The sequence below is a fragment of the Arabidopsis lyrata genome (genome assembly GCF_000004255.2).
Source record: "Arabidopsis lyrata subsp. lyrata unplaced genomic scaffold ARALYscaffold_7, whole genome shotgun sequence".
Classification (NCBI taxonomy): Eukaryota; Viridiplantae; Streptophyta; class Magnoliopsida; order Brassicales; family Brassicaceae; genus Arabidopsis; species Arabidopsis lyrata.
In genome coordinates, this window is record NW_003302549.1 from 10,273,827 (window position 1) to 10,289,637 (window position 15,811).

The 15,811-nt window shown below is 36.3% G+C and overlaps 1 long non-coding RNA gene across 1 annotated transcript; it reads right to left on the reverse strand.

Annotated features, from left to right (window-relative positions):
- Window positions 1-13,500: 13,500 nt before the first annotated feature.
- LOC110226833 lies at window positions 13,501-14,553 on the reverse strand. The gene is made up of 3 exons (XR_002330738.1): window positions 14,427-14,553; window positions 13,944-14,008; window positions 13,501-13,748 (listed from the first exon to the last, which is right to left on the reverse strand). It is a non-coding gene; the product is annotated as an uncharacterized LOC110226833 (long non-coding RNA).
- Between the last annotated feature and the right edge of the window lie 1,258 nt (window positions 14,554-15,811).

Sequence of the window (15,811 nt, forward strand, 5' to 3'; positions counted from 1 at the left end):
AGTTAGATGGCTGGATATCTTCAAAGGAACCTCAAAAAAGCTAGAGATGAAAGGCACCGCCTTTACTCTACCCTCCGGTGAAGTCTGCGTTAAGATACCAAATTCTATTATCGAAAAGCATAAAAAGTCATGAGATTCGTTTATCTTGGGCCAATTTTACTCTGATCCACCAGCGCAAGGCACCATCCATACCATCGTCAATGGGATTTGGAGTAAGCAGTTCCGCAACATCTCGGTTTCAAAGATAGAGGGAAACGCATTCTTGTTTCACATCCCAAATGTGCAAACCCGTAATCGTGTGCTCAACCAGCGTCTATGGCTGATCGATGGACAAACTATGTTTGTCGCCAAATAGGAACTTGGCTTCCTTCCTATCAAGCCGGAGCTCACCTCTGCCCCGATTTGGTTGGAGCTCTGTAACGTCCCTTTCCAGTTCTTTAACGAAGATGGCCTGGAACACATTGCTAGTCTAGTTGGCCATCCGAAATTTCTTCTAACCTAGAAGTCGCAAAGGTATTCACAATCATCGATCCAAGGAAGCCGCTTCCCGAGGCTGTAAATGTTCAGTTTCAATCCGGTGAAATCAGAAGGGTGGAGGTCTCTAGTCTCTGGATGCCTCCTGTCTGCGCTCACTGTAAGGAAGTCGGGCATAACCTGCGGAGATGCAGGGCTGCTCTGATACTCTACAAAGGCTGCAACTCTACTCTTCACACAGCTGAGGAGTGCCCTAGAGGAAAAGCTCAGCCTGGAAAAAAAACTCAAAGGCGTCGTTGCTCCAAAACGCCAAAGCCGGCAGTCAAGGATGGCGATTGGGAGACTGTTGGCTCAGGTAGAAGAGCTCTAGCTGACAGACCTTTGAATAAGAATGCTACTGTCTCTCCTGCAGGGCTTCTCTTAGTTGGTACTGTGGCACGTTCTAGAAAGTCTGTCTCTGTTCCCCTGAGAAAGGCAGCAGCTCTTGACCCAAAAGGCAAAGGTAAAGAAATCCAAGAGAAAGAAGAGGTGTCTGTGTCTGAGGAAGATGAAGACTCGTCCGACATCCCTACTTCTCAATCTGATACTGACATTGATTTGGAAGATGAAGTTCAATTCACGGAAGTATTGTCACAGCGACAACAACGAAGTGCGAGGGGCAAAAGGCCCCAAATCTCATTAGTCTATATGTGTATAGACAGCTTTTGTTGGAACGTCCGCTGATTCAATACTTCCTCACACCGTCGCAGTTTTAAGAAATGGCTTAGGTGCAACCAACCTCTTTTTGGTAGTCTCGTGGAGACTCATGTCAAGCAGCCTAAGCAGCAGAAGTTTCTCAATACCATGTTGCCAGGTTGTTCCTATGACAATAACTATGAATTTTCAGATTTGGGCAAGATATGAGTCTTATGGCACCCTACGGTAAAGCTTGTGATAATATCAAAGTCTCTGCAGATGATAACTTGTGAAGTGCAGGTTCCTGATCATTCTGAGATTTTTTGGTCTCTTTTGTTTATGCTTCAAATGATGAAGCTGTTCGGAGAACTTTGTGGGCTGATTTGGTGACTTTATCAATGGATAGTAGGATCCTGGGAAAGGGATGGGCTGTCTTAGGCGATTTTAACCAGGTTCTATACCCTAATGAACACTCTGCAGCTGTTAGTCTTAATGTTGATCGCCCTACTAGAATCTTCAGGGAGACTATCCTAAATGCTTCACTGGTTGATCTTAACTTCCGGGGCAGCTCTTATACATGGTGGAATAAAAGAACAAGTTCTCCCATTGCAAAAAAGCTTGATCGCATTTTGGTGAATGACAACTGGTTTGCTGTCTTCCCCTCTTCCTTGGGACTATTTGGAGAGCCAGACTTTTCTGACCATGCTTGTTGTGGGATCACTTTTGCTACTACAGCTCCCAGAATGAAAAAGCCTTTCCGTTTCTATAACTTCCTGTTGAAGAACCAAGACTTTCTTCCTCTTATTGGTTTCAAGTGGTTCTCCCTAAATGTTACAGGATCTGCTATGTTCAGAGTCTCCCAAAAACTAAAGGCATTAAAGAAAGACATCAGAGATTTCAGCAGATCAAATTATTCAGACCTTGAGAAAAGGATCAAGGAGGCTCATGACAGTTTGCTAGAGGCCCAGGGAAAGGTATTGGACTGCCTTAGTACTTTAAATGTAGAGCTTGAGATGGAAATGCATAGAAAGTGGCAGGTCCTATCTACAGCCGAAGAGAGTTTTTTCCTCCAACGGTCTCGTGTTACTTGGATGGGTGAAGGTGATAGAAAATTTTCACAGGATGGCAGCCTCACGTCAAGCTATAAACCACATTCATTACCTTTTGGATAATGATGGCCTGCGGATAAAGTCCCAATTAGACATCCAAAATCACTGCGTGGATTATTTCCAGAGGCTCCTTGGAGGGGTTTAGGAAGCTCCAATTTTTGCTCAAGATGACATCACAAATCTGCTAAGACCAAGCTCTCCTTCTACTCACCAGTCCAGCCTTGATTCTCCTTTCTCCTCTGAGGAAATTAAAGCTGCTTTCTTCTCCCTGCCTAGAAACAAAGCAAGTGGTCCTGATGGGTTTTCTTCTGAATTTTTCTGTAGCTGTTGGTCTGTTGTTGGTGCTGAAGTTACAGAGGCTGTTACTGAGTTCTTCAGTTCTGGGAAGCTGCTTAAACAATTGAATGCAACCTCTCTTGTTCTGATCCCTAAAATCCCTAATGCTACTTCTATGTCTGACTTCAGACCAATCTCATGCCTCAATACTGTGTATAAGGTCATCTCCACGCTTTTGGCCGGGCGTCTCAAGGCTCTCCTTCCTGCTGTCATTGGTCACTCACAATCTGCTTTTATGCCTGGTCACCTTTTTTTGGAAAACGTACGCCTGGCTACTGAGATAGTTCACGATTACTCTCGGAAAAATATTGAGCCAAGTGTGATGCTTAAAGTGGACTTAAGAAAGGCATTTGATTCTGTCAGATGGGATTTTATCCTCTCTACTCTAACAGCTTTAAACCTGCCTGCCAGATTCATAGGTTGGATTGAACAATGTATATCAACTGCTAGCTTCTCCATTGTGATTAATGGCCATTCTAGAGGATTCTTTAAAAGCACTCAGGGGCTCAGGCAGGGCGATCCAATGTCTCCATACTTGTTTGTGCTGGCCATTGAGGTCTTCTCGGGGCTGCTGAAGTCCAGGTACGCCTCTGGGTATATCTCTTATCATCCGAGAACCTCTGACCTTAAGATCTCCCACTTAATGTTCACGGATGATGTTATGATCTTCTTTGATGGCGGAAGCTCCTCTCTACATGGTATTTATGAAACTCTAGAAGACTTCGCTGGCTGGTCAGGGCTTCATATGAACAGAGAGAAAACTCAGTTATTCCACTCAGGTTTGAACCAACATGACTCCAATGCTTTGGCAAGCTATGAATTCACCTTTGGTTCTCTACCTATTCGCTACCTGGGGTTACCACTCATGAGCAGGAAGTTGAAAGTGGCTGAATATGCTCCTTTGATCGATAAGATCTCTTCTAGATTCAACAGTTGGGTTGTCAAATCTTTGTCTTTTACAGGAAGAGCACAATTGATCGCCTCTGTGATTTCTGGCATGGTTAACTTCTGGATTTCTACCTTCATTCTCCCAAAAGATTGTATACGAAAGATTGAATCTTTGTGTTCTCAGTTTTTGTGGTCTGGTGGAATTCACAGCAAAGGTATGGTTAAAGTGTCTTGGGCTCAGGTCTGCTTACCTAAGAATGAGGGGGGATTGGGGCTGAGAAGGTTTGCAGCTTGGAATAGAACTCTTTGCCTGCGTATGATCTGGCTGCTTTTCTCTAACAGCGGATCTCTGTGTGTCGCATGGCATAAGCATCATAACTGCAGCTCAATCACAAGTTTTTGGAACCAAGTTGAAAGAGCAAGCGATTCATGGAACTGGAAGTCTCTGCTTAGGCTGAGAGACATGGCTACGCCTTTCATCAAATGCATCATTGGGGACGGTAAAACTGCGAGCTTTTGGTTTGATAACTGGACGCCTTTTGGCCCTCTCATCAAATTTATTGGTACTGATGGGCGGAGGACCTTGAGGGTGCCCCTAAATTCTAAAGTCTCTGATGCTTTCAACTCTCAGGCCTGGATTATTGCGAACCCGAGATCTGAACAAGGACTTCAATTGCATATGCACCTTACAACCATCAGCAAACCTACAGAGGACAAAGGGTCTGATTATTACGTTTGGGAAGTGGAGAACAAAGGCTGCAATGGGTTCTCCTCTACAAAGACTTGGTATGTAACTAGGCCTAGGGCTGAGCTAGTGGATTGGCGGGATTGTGTCTGGTTCAAGGGATCCACGCCAAGGCATGCTTTCAACATGTGGATCGCAACTCAAGACCGTCTCCCAACAAAGTCGAGACTGTCTGCCTGGAGAATGCAAATCCAAACAACTTGTGATCTCTGCTCTCTTTTGCCTGAGACTAGGAATCACTTATTGTTAACATGTGACTATGCCCTTTATCTCTGGAATGCTGTCAGCTCGAGGCTGAACTTGAAGTCTATTCACTTCAGGTCATGGCCTGAACTACTCTCATGGATGCGAATGAAGAATCCTCGATCGCCGCCTACCCTAGGGAAACTTGTCGCTCAATCAGTCATCTATGCATTATGCAAGCAGAGAAACAACTTGCACCATAACCAGCTCTATGTCATGCCTTCTGTGATCTTCAAAGACATAGACCGCGAAGTCAAGAACTCTATCACTGCGAGAAGACTAAATAAGCATTTTAGGACGCTTATGAGTCTTTGGTTGCACTGATTTGGTATTATTCCAAGCTTTGTCTTTTGCTTTCTTGTTTTTATCTTTTTTGCAAGAAACCAATCTAGGTTGTTGCACCATGTATAACCAACTTTTTCATTAATATGAATATTTACAGTTTAGCAAAAAAAATCCAGGGACAGAACCATCTACGACCAATCCCTTTATTTAATTAACATATCAAATCGAACCCAGTCAAAACCGGTTTGACCATTACTATTTCAACCTTCTTCTTTCTTTTAAAATGGTTTTAGATTTAGTTTTTTATCTTTTAAGGTGAGAACAAAACTAGAAACTTTTACATTAAAGCCATGCATTTACCTTCAGTTCAGTATATATTCGTCTTGATGTATATGTTTTCAAAAATAAATCGAGGAATTTAAACGTATACGTTGATTAATCTTGATTTGATTTTCCCCTATGTTACTTGCTCTTGTTCACCGAGAAATAGTTTCAAGACAATTGCAATGAAAAAGTGTGTTACTTGCATTACCGGCATTTGTATATGCTTTAATAGAGTCTTATCTATATATTTAGTAACAACTCTAGCTTTGCTTCACTGTGTAAATCACGGAGAAGCTGGATTAAACCGGTTTATTTTATGCATTGTGTTTTGGTTAACTGGTTCGATTAAGATGAGTGGTAACTGAGGTTTTGGTTCAATTTTATAATTCATGCAAATATATTTTAGAAGGTTACAAAAGATGTTTATAAGTTGTTAGATAAACAAACACATTGTGACTTTTATCACAACCATAATATTTGTTGAGAAATGATCATCTTGTGAGTTTTACACATATATTCTTTTCTCTAAATGATCTATTCTTTTGTAATATATAAAATCAAACTGTTGGTGTCTCTGTAGACATTCATAATGGATGACTGGGACTCAAGTCACTCAACAAACAACCCTTGTGATTGTGTACTTTCTACCGACCATATGCATAATCATACTTCATAGATAATTTGTTTTTTATTTTATTTTTCCATCTAAATATTATTAATAAAACTTTGAAAGATATTACAACGACCGGCGGAAATAGTTAATATTACCGGTAAGATAAGTTTCTAAACCAATAATATCCTTAGAAACAAGAACCCAAAAAAGATAAACAAAAACCAAAAATTAAGGAATCATACCAACAAACAAACAAACAAAGTTACACGACGATACACTAAGGATCAAAGACTTGCGATTGTATACCTTCAACGACCGATGCAAAATGGGAAATCATAGAAATCATAGATAAATAGCTAGGATCAAAGATAATTTGGTTGTTTTATCATTTTTAAAGTGTTTATTGTTTAATGTCAGAAAAAAAAAAAAAAACATATCATTTGGTGTGTGTGCGTTTTGTGTATTGTTTATACTTGTTAAAAATGAATTTGAGTGTGATCTATCGTTAATTTTGAAGGAAAAAATTTATTAAAAGAAAATCAATAAGGCAAGTGCCAAAGCACACATTCATTTGAAAGTTTGGTCTAGGCCTGGGCAAAATACCCGGAACCGAATACCCGAACCGAAAAACCCGAAAAATACCCGAACCGAACCCAAACCCGATTTTTAAAAATACCCGAATGGGTCCTAACCTCCTATCCGAAAAAAACCCGAACTGAACCCGAACCGAATCCAATACCCGAATATACCCGAATACAAATATACACCTAAAAATATTAGTTATATTTATATTTATAATACCCGAAATACCTAAAATTACAATCATAAATCCGAATATATTAGGTATTTTTGAGTAATTCGGATACATTTGGATATATTTGGTTAAAAAGTAACTAATGATGTAGTTTTCTTTTGGGTAATTTTAGTATTTTTAGATATTTTTGGTTATATTTGGGTAAAAAGTAACCAATGTATTTTCGAAAAATCGGGTATTTCGGTTAGATTTGGGTATATATGAGTTAAAAACCCGAACCCGACCCGAACCCGAACCCGAACCGAATTTTTAGAATATCCGAATGGGTCTTGACCCCCTACCCGAATAGACTCGATATCCGAAAAAAAAAAACCGAACCCGAATGCCCAGGCCTACTTTGGTCTCCAATCCATAATTCAAATCGAACGACCACGAAACTAATTAAAACATTATTTTCTGTTTAAATAAATATTAGTTTATTTAATACAACCACCAAAAAAAAAAATACAACCACCAAGTCAACTAATATACAATCACTCTTTGCCAGCTGTCTATTCTTCGTAATTAATTAAATGATCACATTTACTAATCCTGCAACAATCCACGTAATACAGTTGATAGTACACGTACTTAACTTATGAAAAGTATAAATAGATACTCCCTCTCTTCCAAAATATAGAATTTTTGGGGTAAAAGCACGTTTATTAAGGAAAATTTTAACACAAAATAACTCATTAATTAAACACATTAAATAGAAGAGATAATTAAGAATGTTAAGAGACACAATACAAATAACGATGGAGTAGAATTTAGAATTTTAAAATTGTTTGACCAAAATTGTTTTAATAAATTGAATATTTGCATAGAAATCTGAGAAAATTCTATATTTTGGAACAAAAAAAAAAGGCTAAAAGATTCTATATTTTGGAACAGAGGGAGTATTTATTTACAAGTCAAATAGATATTTCTACTTAATTCAGAGCTATTATTCTTAGTTCTTTATTTGAGGTCAAAGCACAATATCTGGTTCTTTATATACACCTTCCGTTTCACAAAGAGTGTCGTTTTAAGGTTTTAATCTTGTTTCACGAAGAGTGTCGTTTTGTGTTTTCAATGCAGTTTTAAAGACTAATTCTCTTTTTTATCTCTACTATTTCAGCTTATTAATTAGAGAAAGGGTATTGTTTAGTATATTAATAGAAGGTAAAAATGAAATTTATTTACTTTTCTTAATTTATGTAAAAAATGGTAGAATGACACTTTTTGTAAAACAGAGGGAGTATGTTAGTGCATCATAACTTCCATTGGTGCAATTAGAATGCCACAGATTATTTATACGTTATACTAGTAGTAATTAGTTATGCCTTCATCCTTATTCTTATTCAAATATGTTGAGAATCGACGATTGGCGCTATACTACAATATAGCCGATTTGATACAAAAATAATTTGATATATTAGGATAGTGAAAGAATCTGATTGCGTAGAAAAATCTCGATATGTAGTATTCTATAAATGTTTAAGCTCCTTCTTGGTTTTTCTTTGCTTTTGTGTTTGTTTATCTGCAAAATAAATGTACGAAAATATATTCTTGTAAACATTATTACTTCAAAATGACACGGATAATTCGGTGTACAAGTGTTGAAAAAAAAAAAAAAAAAAAAAAAATCGGTGTACATGATTTGGAGGGTATACAAGTTCGATTTTGAGGAAGCAAACTCGATATGTGCCCCTATTAAAGTTAAGGGATGGTTTTTTTTTTGGGTATCTACAACAAATGACCATAGAAGATCCATTAATTAGTTCTCTCTTATATACTATTTGACATAAACTGTATATAGGTACAAAGACAAATCTGTCCTCACTTCTCTTATCTCTTCTCTTTCATTGTTTCTTTTTTTCCGACGAGATCAAAAATTTTACGATGCCAAGGGAACAATTTAAATCAGAAAAAAAATCTTAGAGAATCAAAACTGGGTGGAGAAATAAAACCGGTGAGTTGTGTTCATATGTGATAATGATACTTTTGAATCGGCGAAGACGAAATCCAAGTCTGATTTAGTTAAGATGAAAATCAAGGCAAGTATGGTGGTTTTGTTTTTAGGCAAAAATGGTTAAGTTTTATTAGTGTAAAAATGGTGGTAAGTGATGGTGGTTCCAATTTGATGAACAAGCAATTTACTGGTGATGATGTTATTGTTGTTGATTCGAGCGGGGATGGTCATGAAGCCATTGACGATGATGATGATGACGCTGCAGCTTCTTCACATATGGAGCTCGATTCGGCGGTTACAAATGATGATGGTGATGTTAGGGTTTCTGAGAGTGAAGATCGGAGTAAAATGGTGTCGTAGGGAGTGAAGAAGAAGATGATATGAGTTACATGTCCTAAATAATTTGTTAACTGGATTTTGATGAGGTTTATTAAGCAAAAGAGGGAAATTGGTATCATTGGCAGCAACACCATGGTCTATTTTTCTGGGTTCGATTTCGTTATATGGGTAAAAATTTAGTTAGCAACACATACAAAAATGATAACTTAGAAGTTAAACGTGATAACTAAATTATCATTATAAATAAGTATGCTAATATAAAAGTTATCGGTAATAATTAAATTATTAAAGTAAATAAACAGGTTAATGTATAAGTTAGTTGATATCAATCACAGTTTACCATGTTCATACAAATATTATTCAGATATTTAATATGTTAGCATGTTATCATTCTATATTAACATATAATTTGTAACTTATCGCGATACTACATTATTTAACATGTGTCATCCGTATATTATCGTGTCAAAATAAACATTGTCGCCCGCATATTTTTCTTTTTTAGTCAGTGGCATTTTTGTAATTAATCTAAAAAGAAAGGATAGTTTTGGTTTACATTTTCTTTCTCTTTCCTATTTACCTAATTTTCAAATTACCATAGATTTAAATCTAATTTTTTAGTCAATTGTGGTTTAAAATTAATATAGCCCTTTTTTATTTCATTTTTTGGGGCAAACAGTTATGATGATATGTCGTTATATTTCTGAAGATTTTTCCAACCTTCAAATCAGCTATAAAACTTCGTGATTTTTAGTCTAAGAACGAGGTACGAGAAGACGAGGAAGAGAAGTTCAATCGGTCGATCCATGATCGAGTACGTACGCTATATGTATGCTGAGAGAAATGGACTCCAAAGAGGATTCCAGGAGGTGGAACAAATTCTTCTGCGGACAAATGAAATAAATGAGATTTGAACAAATGTTCGAAGAGTGATATTCATTGTATTTTTTTTCGTTTACATTTCAAACATGTATATTTCTAGATTTAAACATAGGTCAATGATATATACAAATTAAACCACTAAATCTAAGACCCAATCAATATTTTGTTACTCAAACGCAAATCTTATTTTATCTTTAGATTACCGGATTCTAATTGTATTAGACGTATTATTACTTTTATGAAATAGCTTGTTGATACTTGATATTTAAAAATCTTAAGATTATTCTGGATGCGATTATTAATTTTTTTTTTTTGTGTGAAATGACCACAAACTATCCACGAATATCTCAAGTTCAAACGAAAGTGTTATATCAAATAGTCAAATGGATAATATACATTTGACTAGGGGAGGTCCCCGCGTCCGGCGCGGAGTTGTATGTTGATTAAAACCAGATTTAGTCATTTAGGGTTATAAGTTTTAGAAAATTATTGATTTAATTTTGTCAAGAGTATAATTTTTACAACGACATTAATATAAAATTATGGTAAAACGCCATAACGTTTGATATATTATTGCAAGAAAATAGTGATTATTATCCTCTGAATATAGTAAAATGCAAAACGGAAAACTAAAATCATTAGAACCAGAAAGTATAAATTTAGTAGTCTTGGTTTGCTCATCAACAACCAAAGATAATCAAAAGATCAAAATTGGATGTGTGACATTTGTCCTTTCTTCTTGTTGGAAAAGATATCTCGCATCCTCGTTACATCATGACAAGAATGATTGAATAGAATCTGCGAACACTTGTATGAAGCAGTACCTCTTCGTGTACCTTAATTATCAAAAGAATATAGTTTCAATGTTTCAAACCCCAACAATACATGTTAAACAACAAAACCAAAACAAAATACTTTCACTCATTTCAGTTCTTGCAAATCTGAATATACATATGGTAATGTCATCAATACACTGCCTCCACTCAGCGGGAAATTTATTGACATAAAACCACGGTAGTCGATACCGGAGACGCTCACAACTACAAACAACAGAAATTTCGAAGGTACCAATAGTTCTTGACTTCAAATTTAATAATGTGACAATGACAATAATGTGACATCGACAATATTATGTTAACTTACAAAATCCTTCAATTTTTACAAGACATTGAAGTTTAAAGATTATGTTCATTTGGAAACTCCTTCCATTATCCTAAAGATATTGATGTCAAAACTCTTACGTTAATTTTGATATCATGCTCTTCCTCTCCAGACTATTTTAAATAATTGCCCACTCGTCAATGACTGGCTTTTTGGGAGCAAATTCAATCTGATGAGTGTTGTTTTTGTACTTTTGTAACAGAGTATGGGATCACCTCCTGCTCCTCTGTGAGATCTTTCGAGGTATGGAATTTGGTTTTCTCTAGGATTTATCCTCGACAAAGATTGTTTTGATTTTGGACTGAGATACTTCTTGGACCGACACTCTTCTACCCATGAGATACTTAAATAATTGTCAACTCGTCAAAGATTGGGTTCTTGGGAGCAAATTCAATCAAATGAGTGTTGTCTATGCACTTTTTCAGCGGAGTCTCGGGATCACCTCATGCTCCTCTGTGAGCTCTTCCTAGGTGTGGAATTTAGTTTTCGCTAGGCTTTATCCTCGACAAAGGTTGTTGTGCTCCTGGACTAAGCTACTTTCTTGGACCCGGCACTCTTTCTCTCTAAAGTCACTTAAATAATTGCCGACTCGTAAAAGACTGGCTTCTTGGGGACAAATTTAATCCGATGAGTGTTGTCTTTGTACTTTTGTAACGGAGTCCCGAGATCACCTCTTGCTCCTCTGTGAGCTCTTCCCAGGTGTGAAATTTAGTTTTCTATAGGTTTTTTCCTCGACAAAGATTGTTTTGCTCTTGGCCTGAGCTACTTTCATGGACCGTCGAGAGTCACTTAAATAATTGCCCACTCATCAAAGACTGGCTTCTTGGGGCCAAGTGCTGTATTTTCACTTTTGCAACGGAGTCTCGGGATCACCTCGTGTTCTTCTGTGAGATTTTTCAAGGTGTGGAATTTGGTTTTCTCTAAGATTTATCCTCCACAAAGGTTGTTTTGCTCTTGGGTTGAGCTACTTTTTGGCACCTGACGCTCTTTTTCTGTTGTGACACTTAAATAAATCTCGCTCCAATCGTCCTCTTCAGTCGTTAAAGACTGGTTTCCTGGGGACAAATTCAATTCGAGGAGTGTTTGTCTACGCACTTTTGCAATGGAGTCTCAGGATCACCTCATGCTCCTCTGTGAGCTCTTTCGAGGTGGGAAATTTGATTTTCTCTAGGCCTTATCCTTAACAAAGGTTGTTTTAATCTTGGGCTGAGCTACTTTATTGGACCCAACGCTCTTCCTCTCCTTACACTTTTAAATAATTGCCGACTCGTAAAAGATTGGCTTTTTGGAGAGAAATTCAATCCGATGAGTGTTGTCTTTGTACTTTTGCAACAGAGTCTCGAGATCACCTCTTGCTCCTCTGTGAGCTCTTCCCAGGTGTGTAATTTAGTTTTCTCTAGGCTTTGTCCTCGACAAAGGTTGTTTTGCTCTTGGCTTGAGCTACTTTCTTGAACCGTCGAGAGTCACTTAAATAATTGTCCACTCATCAAAGACTGGCTTCTTGGGGGCAAGTGTTGTATTTGCACTTTTGCAACGGAGTCTCTGGATCACCTCGTGTTCCTCTGTGAGCTTTTTCAAGTTGTGGAATTTGGTTTTCTCTAGGATTTATCCTCCACAAAGGTTGTTTTGCTCTTGGGTTGAGCTACTTTCTAGCACCTGATGCTCTTCTTCTATTGAGACACTTAAATAAATCTCCAATCATCCTCTCCAGTCGTTAAAGACTGGTTTCCTAGGGAAAAATTCAATCTGATGAGTGTTGTTTATGCACTTTTGCTACGGAGTCTCAGGATCACATCCTGCTCCTCTATGAGCTTTTTTGAGGTGGGAAATTTGATTTTCTCTAGGCCTTATCCTCAACAAAGGTTGTTATACTCTTGGGCTGAGCTACTTTATTGGACCCAACGCTCTTCCTCTCCTTACACTTTTAAAGAATTGCCCACTCATCAAAGACTGGCTTCTTGGGAACAAATTCAATCTGATGAGTGTTGTCTTTACACTTTTGCAACAGAGTCTCGGTATCACCTCATGCTCCTCTGTGAGCTCTTCCCAGGTGTGGAATTTAGTTTTCTCTAGGCTTTGTTCTCGACAAAAGTTGTTTTGCTCTTAGGCTGAGTTACTTTCTTTGTCCTAACGCTCTTCCTCTCCAGAGTCACTTAAATAATTGCCCACTCGTCAAAGACTGGCTTCTTGAGGACAAATTCAATCTGATGAGTGTCGTCTTTGCATTTTTGTAACGAAGTCTCATGATCACCTTCTGCTCCTTTGTGAGCTCTTTCCAGGTGTGGAATTTAGTTTTCTCTAGGATTTTTCCGCAACAAAGGTTGTTTTGCTCTTGGATTGAGCTATTTTCTTGGACCTGACGCTCTTCCAGTCATGTGCCTTCTTTGCTTAGAAAAGTAGCATCTCAAGTGGTGGTCTATAAGTTCTGGCGACAGCGTAATAAAATTCTCCATAACTCCTTGCGGCTGGCTGCTCAAATCATTTTCAAGATGGTGGAGTGGAGCTACGAAACATCATCACTTCGAGATGAACAAAGCTTATGCTTATTTGGATTCGTTATCTATTTCCAAATCTTTCTTTACTCTACTGTAGTCTTGTTTTTATCTCTTTTTTTGCCAAGGTTGCTTTTGTGTAATTATTTATCTTTTGTAAAGCCTCAAACTTCATTTTAGATCAATTGAAACATCACCTGAATCTTCTTCATGCATCGTGGTTGCTTTCATTCATCCAAAACATACAATCGTTTAAAAAAACAAACACTATTAGAATTTATAGTAACGAAAATAATATGTATAGCCAAAAAACAAGAAGATGAGCATCCCAAGGCTCCTCGGAGGCAACGATTGGTGTCTGAAAATTTTAGCAGCGTTGTGCCTCTTGTTGGTTGGAATTGGAACACCAGCTGGTGTATAAGGATCACACATAACCTGTATGTATCAATAATCAATAATTTCATGGATCTGATATAGTTCCAATTGAATTTGGTACACTAATCAGATGAAACAAACCAACCAAGATGTTGTTGCCTTTATTGAAGTTTAATATAATAATTGATGATTAAGCGTTACATAGATGGATAAAGACGTGACAAATAAAAAAAGATAGATAAAAGCAAGCTTTACGTTTTTACACGCCTTGATTCAAGGCAAGACACCGAAACACCCCGTGAAACGAACCATGTTCATACCTAAATGAAAAATCCATAAAGAGATCAGTATTTAAAAAAAGAGATAAAACTTCTGATCGCATCAATACAAAGAAATAATAATAATTGAGACTCCTAATGAAAGATAATCAGAGAGAAGCAAGAGAAAAAGAAGAGTTCCCAACGATTATAGTCTATTGGGGTTGTTGAGAGGCCGTAATTTGCATCATGATGGAACCAATAATCAAACTAATATCAAATTATGTAAATACAAAATCAAAGCTTCTTTTTTTTTAGTGAAGAATATGGTAAATACAAAATCAAAGCTTCTTTTTTTGTTTAGTGAAGAATATGAAATCTAAGCTGCTCGCAAAATATTATGGGAAAGCTTATAGATTTCTCAATACATCCAAGCATAATTTAAATATTAAACATGAAAGTACTAAAGTGAAAAACTCACCATATGTTCGATTGAATCAACAATTTAATTGTCCTGGAATTGTTTAACGACGTTGCATCCGTAACCTATAACCATACATAAACACCATGAATTCATATGTGTAAAGCCAAATAAAATAAAACGCAAAAAAAAATAGAAAGCAAAAAAAATGGGGTTAGTTATGATTTGAAATTGAAACCTAGAGAAGGTATTTATATTAAACTGAAAGGCGGTGTACGATCTAAATTTTTTAATTTTTGAAGATAATTACAACAACAAGAAAGGAAGATTTATATATTGTGTTAGATCAAATCTTTATCAAAACAATTAATATTCCTAAAAACAATTAATAACTACTATGGATATTAATTATAAAAAAATATTCCTTATTTTATTTGTTAAAAAGTGGAACAATAACATAATTTTTTTTAGATTTACAATTATATTTGACATTTATTTAGATACACCATCATTATCGGTATAAAATATAATAGAAATTTTCTTTTATTTTATCAGATTTGTGAATTTAAAGAATATATGATAGTTGTTTTGATATTATCGGCAATATCTATATATTTTAGAAAAGTAAATTTTACTTTTAAAAACAATTGGCTCGTAATTATCACAACATAAATTTATCATTAATATATTAAAAATATAATTAAACGATTAATTATGAGACACATCTTTTGTTGAAAAAAAAAAACAAAAAGAACCAAAAAGGAAAAAAAAAAACACGGAAAAGGAAGAGAAAAGAAGAAGACACGACCAATCCTTTCTCCGACGTAATTGTATGTGACTCACGACCATGATTAGATTGGTGGAGATTAATATACCCGTCGATTTTGTGCATGCTCCAAAACGAATATCTTGAAAATCTTTCCCACGAGACTCATTAGTCTCTTTATTATCTAAGGTAATTTAAAAGAATAGTTTGTTTGATTGGTTGCAATTGTAGGATGCAAGATCATATCAATATGATGGTTTAAAGAAAAAAGATGGCCAATATGATGGTTTTCTATGATGATTCAACAGATCAAAATGTGGTTTTCTATCATTAAATTGCCAAATTTCTGTTATTGCTATGAATATATGTTTTATGGTAGGGTAACAAGTTCTTGGTGGTCATTGGATGTTCTTGGTCGAACGATAAACCGTCATAAAAAAAGGTATGTAAACTACATTTGAGCCAAATTTATTTATTTTTTTTTATTTTTTCGTGTTTAAGAATATTACTATTTTTTAAAATGTAAAATATATCGAATTTTTATATTTTAGGGTCAGTTATTTTTTTAATTTTAATTAATATTCGAATTAATTTAATAGAAGGTATTTAAGTAATTACGCAAAATCAATGGCTCAACAAGAGCCGAGAGTCCGACACGTCAGCAAAAACACTTCTCAAA